Source organism: Dasypus novemcinctus, chromosome 19 (assembly GCF_030445035.2).
Source record: "Dasypus novemcinctus isolate mDasNov1 chromosome 19, mDasNov1.1.hap2, whole genome shotgun sequence".
In the NCBI taxonomy this organism is placed as follows: Eukaryota; Metazoa; Chordata; class Mammalia; order Cingulata; family Dasypodidae; genus Dasypus; species Dasypus novemcinctus.
This window is the reverse complement of record NC_080691.1, coordinates 71,296,886-71,307,038: the sequence shown is the minus strand read 5'-3', so window position 1 is coordinate 71,307,038 and position 10,153 is coordinate 71,296,886.

The window sequence follows — 10,153 nt, the reverse complement described above, 5'->3', positions numbered from 1 at the left end:
TGTAAATCCTCCCAGGGCCCACTGGATGGAATGGGGGAGAGTATGGGCCATGATGCGGACTATTGACCATGAGGTGCAGAGATGCCCAGAGATGTACTTGCCAAATGCAATGGATGTATCATGATGATGGGAGTGAGTGTTGCTGGGGGGGGGTGGTGGGGTGGGGGTGGTAGGGTTGAATGGGACCTCATATTGTTGTTGTTTTTTTTTATTGACTTTGTAATAATATTGCATTAAAAATATATATATATGAGATCCCATTCAACCCCATCACCCCCACCCCACCACTCCCCCCCAGCAACACTCACTCCCATCATCATGATACATCCATTGCATTTGGCAAGTACATCTCTGGGCATCTCTGCACCTCATGGTCAATAGTCCGCATCATGGCCCATACTCTCCCCCATTCCATCCAGTGGGCCCTGGGAGGATTTACAATGTCCAGTGATTGCCCCTGGAGCACCATCCAGGGCAGCTCCATGTCCCAAAGACGCCTCCACCTCTCATCTCTTCCTGCCTTTCCCCATACCCATCAGCCGCCATGTCCACTTTTCCCACTCCAATGCCACCTTTTCTCTGTGGTCCTTGGATTGGTTGTGTCCGTTGCACCTCTATGTCAAGAGGAGGCTCAGATTCCACATGGATGCTGGATGCAATCCTCCCACTTTCAGTTGTAATCACTCTAGGCTCCATGGTGTGTGGTTGTCCTTCTTCAACTCCATCTTAGCTGAGTGTGGTGAGTCCAATAAATCAGATTGTAGGTGCTGGAGTCTGTTGAGGCTCAGGGCCTGGCTATCACATTGTCAGTCCAGAGATTCAAATCCCCTAAATATATCTTAAACCCCAACACTAACTGCAACTCCAGCACATTAGCATGAAAGTCTTATGAAGAGAGATCCCATCTGAGTCCAGATTCATCACACATAAACACCAGTTCCAAAGAGGGGCCATCTGCCCTGGTAGTTAACCCCATCGGCCATGACCATAACTCCCATGGGTCTCTTTAGCCCTCAAAGGAACCAATACCTGGGGGTTGTATCTGCTTTATCTGTCTCTCAGACTCTGCTCAGTTGTGCATAAGGGCAATCTTCTGCCAGCCTCCAGACTCTTTTTTAGAGACTCGTAGCCATATAAACTCATTTCTCCTTTCCATTTCCCCCTTACATTAGGTCAAACAGCATTTTAAAGTCATGTTATTTTATGTAGACAGGGATATTCTGCTGATTTTTACAAAATCAATAAAAAAAAAAAAAAGAAGCACAAATTTCCGTGCTGCTGACAACAACAGAAGCGGACAAAGAAGGAGACGCAGCAAATAAAGACAGAGAACAGACAACGGGGGGGGGGGGGCGGGGAGAGAAATAAATAAATAAATAAATCTTAAAAAAAATAAAAGGAATGATTCTGGGAAGCGGACTTGGCCCAGTGGATAGGGCATCCGTCTACTACATGGGAGGTCCGCGGTTCAAACCCCGGGCCTCCTTGACCCATGTGGAGCTGGCCCACGCGCAGTGCTGATGTGCGTGCGCAAGGAGTGCCCTGCCATGCAGGGGTGTCCCCACGTAGGGGAGCCCCACACGCAAGGAGTGTGTCCCATAAGGAGAGCCACCCAGCGCGAAAGAAAGTGCAGCCTGCCCAAGAATGGGGCCGCACACATGGAGAGCTGATGCAGCAAGATGATGCAACAAAAAGAAACACAGATTCCCGTGCCTCTGACAACAACAGAAGCAGACAAAGAAGAACACGCAACAAATAGACGCAGAGAACAAACAACTGGGGTGGGGGGAAGGAGAGAAAAATAAATAAAAAATAAATAAAACTTAAAAAAAAAAAGAATGATTCTTACTAATGTAAATTTCAGTTTATACTTGATTCATTGATCAAATTATTTATTCCAACTCTACCATTGTATATTCCTTTTTAAAATTTTTTTTATTTTTTTGAAGATATACAGATCACACAAAATGTTACATGAAAAAACATACGAGGTTCCCATATACCCCATACCCCACACCCCATTCCTCCCACATCAACAACCTCTTTCATCATTTTGGTACATTTATTGCATTTGGTGGATACATTTTGGAGTACTGCTGCACTGCATGGCTTATAGTTTACATTGTAGTTTACACTCTCCCCCAGTACTTACAGTGGGTTATGGCAAGATATATAATGTCCAGCATCTGTCCCCTGCAATATCGTTGAGGACAACTCTAAGTCCCAAAGATGCCCCCACATCACATCTCTTCTTCCCTCTTCCTGCCCACAGCAACTCCCATGGCCAATTTCTCCACATCAATGCTACAGTTTCTTCCATTACTAGTCACAATAGTTCTATCCTTTTTGAATATGTGTGGCCATTATTTCTGCTCAAAATTTTAAGATCTAAATTTTTTTTAAAGATTGGATTATTCTATCAAAGTATGACCAATAGCAAATTTTACCATATAAAATTTGGCCAAATAAGTCCTATGTCACTGAATGATAATAAATATGGACCTAGAACACACATACAGTGTTAATTTCCTGTGGATGCTATGACAAAGTACCACAAAATGAATGGCTTAAAACAATGGAAATTTATTCTCCCTCAGTTTTGGAGCTTAGAAATCTGAAACCAAGATATTGGCAGGACCTTGCTCCCTCCAAAGGCTCTAGGGAATTTCCCTTGCCTTTTCCTAGCTTCTGGTAGCTGACAGCAGTCCTCACCATTCCTTAGCCTATAGACACATCACCCCACTCCACTCTCTGCCTCCATCTTCACATGACCTTCTCTGAGTGTCTCTGTATTGCTCTCCTTATATGGATACCAGTCATTGGATTTAGAGCCTGCCCTAATCCAATACGACCTCATCTCAACTTGATTACACCTGCAAAGATCTTACTTCCAAATAAGGTTCCATTCGAAGACTTCAACATATCTTTTTTGAGGGATGAAAACCAACTACCAGCACACACCCTGACAGGCAAACAGGAATCACCAAAGCTCACCTTTGGCTGACCACTCCTGGAGCCCTTCAGGGTAATGCAAATCACCAGCTCCATAGAATGCAGAGTACAGCGTCCTGTCCTGTGTGCATTCACCCCACAGTCAACACCTGCACCTCTAGTTCCATCTGCCATCCCTCCATCCAATAACCCCCCAATAACCCCTTGACCATCCTCAACAAGCTCAGAATAGAACATAATAAAATAAGCATTCAGTTGAAGCAATCCCTAGCTCTCACACTTTCAAAGCCCACACTTACTCCACTCAGGAATTATCTCAGTTAACTCAGTTATCAAGCAGTGCCTATTCAAGACACTGGATATATGATATAGATAAGACCAGAGAACAAGTGCAAAACATAAAAGAGGAGAATAAATAAATAAAATACAGAGTTTGAATTCTGGCAAGGGCAGTCAGACTTGGCACAAACAAATAAATAAAGCAGGGAAATATCACACAGAGATACAACCTATCCAAAGGAATGCAAGAAGTATAAAACCTGAACAGACCAAAATCATACAAGAAAGGAAAGGAGATGATTAAAAACACAGCACCTAGCTGGTAGAACTGGATATGCATATCCAAGGGAAAGAAAGAGGCCCCCTATCTCACACTTAAACAAAAATTAACTCAAAATGGATCAAAGGGGAAGCAGATGTGGCTCAAGTGACTGAGTTCCTGCCTACCACATGGGTGGTTCTGGGTTCGCTGACACAACAAAATGATGCAACAAGGAGACATTAAAGAGGAAAGATAATGAGAGACACAGCAAGACAGGGAGCTGAGGTGATTCAGGCAATTGAGTGCCTCTCTGCCACATGGAAGGTCCTAGGTTTGATCTCCAGTGCTTCCTAAACAGAAGATGAGCAGATACAGAGAGCACACAGCAAATGGACATAGAGAGCAGAGAACAAGTGCAAAACATGAAAGAGGAGAATAAATAAATAAAATAAATCTTTTAAAATATGGATCAAAGACCTAAATATAAAAGCTAGAACCATAAAGCTCCTAGAAGAAAATATAGGGAAACATCTTCAAGACCTGGTGGTACATGATGCATTCTTAAACTTTACACTGAAAGCATGAGCAACAAAAGAAAACATGGATATATGGGACCTCCCCAAACTTAAACACTTCTGTGATTCAAAGGACTTTGTCGAGAAGGTGAAAAGTCAGCCCACTCGATGGAAGAAAATATTTGGAAACCACATATTGATAAGGGTTTAATTTCCATTCTATATAAATAGATCATACAACTCAACAATAAAAGAGCAAGCAATCCAATTAAAAATGTGCAAAAGACTTAAATAGACATTTCTCCAAAGAGGAAATACAAATGACCAAAAAGCGTATGAAAAAATGCTCAATATCACTAGCTATTAGGGAAATGTAAATCAAAAGGACAATGAGATAGCATCTCATACTGCATAGAATGGCCATTATTAGAAAAAAAACAGAAAACAATAAATTACTGGAAAGGATGTGGAGAAATAGCGACACCACTTCACTGTTGGTGGGATTCTAAAATGGGCAGCCTCTGTGGAAGACAGTTTGGCGGTTCCTCAGGAAGCTAAATATAGAAATACCATATGATACAGAATTCTTCTACTAGAAATATATCCAGAAGAACTGAAAACTGATGTGAACAGACAGTTGTACACCAATGTTCATAGCAGTGTTATTCACAATTGCCAAAAGATAGAAACAACCAAAGTGTCCATCAACCAATGAATAGATAAACAAAATGTGCTATATACATACACTGGAATATGGATGCTGCAGTAAGAAGAAATGAAACTGGGATACATATGATAGCATGGATGAATCTTGAAGACAATACGATGAGTGAAATAAGCCAGATACAAAAGAATAAACATTGCATGGTTTCACTGATATGAACTAAATACAAATAATAAACACATGGAGTTAAAACTAGAGTATAGGTTATTAGGAGATAAGAGAAGGACTGTGAAGGAGTACTGATGCTTAATGTATGTAGAAGTTTTAAGGAACTTGACTGTGAAAGTGTGGAAAGGGATAGAATTGATGGTAGCACATTATAGTGAGTAGCAGCTGGTTTATAAATAGAATTGTGGCAGAAAAGGGTTGTCTAGGGATGTAAATGTCAATTGAAAGAAAGTCCGAGAATAATATAGGGACTGAATAATGCAGTGAGCCCAGAGGTGGATGAGAATTGTGGTTGATGGTACAGATGCAAGAATGTCCTTCGGTGGACTAGAACGGATATATGTCACTATTGCAGGGTGGTGAGAACGTGGAGAAGCATGGGAAAAATATAATTAATGTAACTATGGACTATAGCCAACAACAACACTGTAATATTCTTGCATTAATGCTAAAGATGTACTGTGTTAATAATGGGGGGTATAGAAAAATACGCTAAATATAGACCATGGACCATAGTTAGTGGTAATAATCTGATAACATTATCTCATAATCTCTAACACAACAGTGTGGTGTGTTGGTGATGTGTTATTGTATGGGAATTCAACACATGTGCATCATTGTTTTGTAAGTTCACAGCTTTTGTAATAAATAAATATATATATATATATATAAACACCTAAAAAGGCACCAGGTCAAATGGTTTTATGGCCTTACCCTGGTTGTCCGCATACATACACTTGGGACTGTGGTTTCTATGACCAGTTTGAAACATCACATTTGGTCGATAAGATTTTTTAAAATTTATTTTTTAATTGTCTTTTTTTAAAAAAAGATATACATAGATCACAAAAAATGTTACATTATAAAATAGAAGAGGTTCCCATATACCCCCCACCCCGCTCCTCCCATATCAACAACCTCTTTTGTCACTGTGGCACATTGATTGCATTTGAATACATTTTGGAGCACTGCTGCACTGCATGGATTACAGTTCACATTGTAGTTTACTCTCTCCCCAGCACATTCAGTGGGTTATGGCAGGATATATAATGTCCAGCATCTGACCCTGCTTACTCAGCGCTGGTGTTGGCTCCTTCCACTGATCTTGCTGCCCTCTGCTGGCTCACTCCTTGGAGAAACTCCACAGCCTCCTCCACCTGGCTTCCCTGCTCCACTTGCCACCAGCAGAAGGGATGTGACAGCAAAGCCCGTGGAGATCAGTCCCATTTCAAGGTCAGGCAGAGGTGGAGAGCCAGGGAAGGAGACAGATGGAGCAGCCAGGGAGGGAGAAGGAGGACCAGGACCTGAGGCCCCCAGGGAGGGCCCGGCAGGCTGGGGTTTGAAGCAGGAGGGAGAGTGCCCACCCCCACAGGAGGCGGGAGTAAGACCAGAACGGGCCTGTTGGCTTTCACCAGGGGAAGGAAGGGCCCGGTGTTGGCCATTTCAGGAGAGCGGCAGGAGGGTAGGAGGGAGAAGGGGAGGGCAGGGTGAGGACAACCCTTTCCAAGAAGTCTGGGGACACCTAGAGAAGTGCAGGCGGATTCCCTCCCAGGGGGGCACCAGCCTCGGCTCCTGGGGTCTCACTGCCCTGAGCCCTGAAGAGCGGAGCCTTTGGGGCTGCAGCAACTCCTGCAGCCCCGGGAGTCGCTTCGCTGTGGGACACGCCCTGCTTCCTGGGCCTCTCCAGGGCAGCGGCGCCCTCAGCATGGGGGAAATGAGCAACGCAGCCCAAAGACGTGTGAAATGCGGCACGGTGGAGGAAGGGGCGTGCCAGGCAGGAAGCGGGCTCAGGGGACGCCGAGGCAAGGAGGCGGGAAGGTGCGGGTTTGTGTCCCACGACCTGTGCTCGCGGCCCCCTCGCTAGCCTGCGTGCCGTGGTCCAGGAGGCGAGAGGCCCAGAAGCTGCCATCCCCGCCCCCTGCGCACAGCCCCTGTGGTCCCCTCCTGAGCGCACGTGAGAGCAAGGGGGCACCAGGTTCAAGGCTGGGCCCAGAGCTCTGGCACCAGTCCAGGGAGGAAGCGGGAACCCCCTTCCCCGGCGTGGGGACACAGCCCGCTTGTTGTGCAGAACTCCTCCCGCTCCTGCTGTGGACGTTTGCTGAGGCTCCGGAATTCCGTTCCTGGCAAGCCTCGGAGAGGCCGGCCCAGCCTGGCCCACGTTCTCACAAGGGGAACTGAGGCCCCTAAAGCAGTGGGTGGTGCTGATTCATGGAGGAAGTGAGTGGGAGCTAATGTGGGGTAGATCTTCAGGGAAATCCTCTCCTCTTAGGTCGAAGCTCACAAGGTCTGCGGCACAAGAAGTTTGGGGAGAGAACTCTAGAATGTAGGAAGGAGGGCTTCCTGCAGGAGGTGGTGATAAAAGATGATGATGAGATTTGTGGGTGGAAGAGAGAGAAGAGAATAAGTTCAGGAATGTAGGAGGGGGCAGATGTGTCCCTGTGTGTGGTGTAGAGGTTGAACTGGGCAGTGGAGTGAGCAAAATTTACTCACTGACTGCTTTCATTCACTAGAAATTTATTGAACCTCTACTGTGAGCCAGGCACTGTGTTGGGTGCCAGGGACATAGCAGTGGATCAGATTAAACAGTCCCCTGTTGGAGCTTATGGTCAAGAGAGGTAAAGAGATCTGGAAGCAGGGAATTTCTGCACATTATGTGAACAAGGAGTTGGGGGAGGCCAGAGGAGGCACCTGACCCAGCATGGGGGGTTTCCAGGATGGCTTCCTGAAGATGAGCCTGAAGTTGAGCTGTTGGAGCAGAGAATGAAGGGGGTGTGGGAGAAGGAGTATTCCTTGTAGAGAAATTGTAGGGTACAATTTTGCTGTCCAGGGGTGATTCAGCTAACCTGGGCATCACAATGGGGGGGGGGGGGTGGAGGTGTTATGGGGCATTAGTAGCTGTAAACATCCTGTAAGACCCAGGGCAGCCCCTCACAACAGAGAAGGAGCTGGCTCAGAATCTCAGTCGTGCACAACAGTGGGAATTAGAGAGCTCAGTCAGCACGTGGGAGAGGGAAGAGAGAACATGAGCCACCGCAGGAACTGAGAGCTGTTCAGGGAGGCTGCAGAGCTCCAGCAGTGGGTGCCTAGGCAGTGATACAATTAGAGGAACTCACTGTCCGGCGGAAGGGCCAGGAATTAGTTAGGAAGGAAGGAGGGGCCACTGGTTCAGACTTTGGAGGAGTATACCAAGGAGGAGTATATCCCATCTAATCTTTCTGCAGGTTGGTGTTCAGGCTCTGCTGATGTGCCTCCAGAAGTGGGCACTCACTGTGTGCTCAGGAAGCCAGCTGAGGGCCAGAGCAAGTCGAGCCAGGCAGATCTGTGTTTGGACCCTGGCTCTGCTTCTAGCTGTGCATCTGTAAGCAGTTCACCTCAACTCTCCGAGCCTCAGGTTCTTCATATGTGAAATGGAACATAGACCAACCTCACATGATTTTCATGAGAAATCACATTATGCAGGTCTCTTGCCACTGAACAGATGCCTCCTCCTCAAAAAATGTTTTCTTTTACCCTTTCTTTAAGGAAAAAACACCATTTGAAAAACAGAGGGAACATTTAGGTAAAGGGGTCCCCTTTACTCCCAGCCTTGCCCCTATTTCAAACACCAGTAAGCAGGCGTGACTACAACAAGATGACAACCTGCTAAGGGAGTTGCAAAGGCAGTCGATAAAGGAAACTCAAAGTCCGGTAGTGGTGTTAGAAAAGATCTGTTCTCCTATGCCACAATAACAAATAAGCCCTGAAAATCAGCAATTTAGCACAACATACTGAGGCCAAAACTGTTGCAGGATGGTATGGCTCTCTTGCCTCCAAGTTCCCTCTGTGGGTGCCAGGCTGGCCAGAGTGAGAGGAGGGCATGGAAGGAGGCCACTAGCTCTCAAGTGCCTGTGGGCCTGGAGGTGATGTGGTTGATGGAGTCGCAGCTCATCCACTCACCAGGCAAGGTTCTTACCCATCGTTCAGAATAAGTGACACAAACCCAACCTGCCTTAGGTTCATCTCTCCTAGAAGCAGACCCTGAGACAAGGGTTTGAAGGCAAGGATTTGTGAGGATGCATGAATAAAGAGGGAGGTGGGGAAACGAGACACGAAAAGGAAAGAAGCTAAATGAAAATGCATTATTGAACCAGCAAGTGGGGCTCAGTCTTGCTGGGGACCTCTGGTAAACTGTATGGGACACACATCAGAGTTGCATAACTCAAGGGCAGAGGGAATTGAGATATTTATCCACCAACTCCCCTCTGTCATTGATGGCTGTTTTCTTTGAGGGGCAATAATGTCCAATCACTTCCAGCCTGACCCTCTATGACAGTTTGAATTTGTGAATCCCAGAAAAGATGATGTTCTAGAATGAATCCATTCCTGTAGGTGTGGGGCCCCTTGATTGTATTAGAGTCAGTTAAGGCTGGGACATGCCTCTAAGGCATATGAATATGTTCAAGTGTTCATGGAGCATTGAGATCCACACAGTAACTGAGAGAATATTGAATTCCCGTCTTGGGGAGTCCTGCTACATTCTCTAATCGGACAGCAAGAATCCCCCAAGTACAATGGCAGTGCCTAGTGAAGAAAGACCATTATGCCTGACCTTTAATATTGATGATTGTAGTTATGAACATTTTCTTGTGAAATTGAAACTTAACTTAAAAAAAGGAAAAAGAAACTTAACCTAGTATTATTTATTGCCTAAGAGTTACCTCCTGAAAGCTTCCTTGTTGCTCAAATGTGACTTCTCTCTAAAGCCACACTCATCATATAAATGCACTAACTTCCCCTCCGGCGTGGGATAAGACTCCCTGGCACCAAAGGATTATTACCAAGCACCAACTACCAATGTGTCTGGAAAAAGACTGACCAAAAGGGGTAAATGGTAAATACAAACGAGTTTTTTTATGGCTAAAAGATTTCAAAGGAAGTTAAAGGTCATTCCAGAGGTTACGCTTATATACATCTCAGCAGGATATTTTTGACTGCCACTGTAAGCAGTTACTCAAACAGTGGGTCTCCTGAGGGCTCTAGAGATATACAGACACAATAAGAAAGGGTGGATAAACTCAGGAATTCAGCATGCTGACAGTGGGCCTTACTTTGGAATTTACTCCCCAGTGTAACAGAGTTAGACTCATTTATAGTTTTCCTACACATGGTTCTTTTGCCCCTTTCTTTGGACCTATAACTCTATACTTGATAAATACATGTCCCTGAGACTTAAGTCTTTGGTCCATTCATGTGCCAGTTGAGCCCAGAATCTCA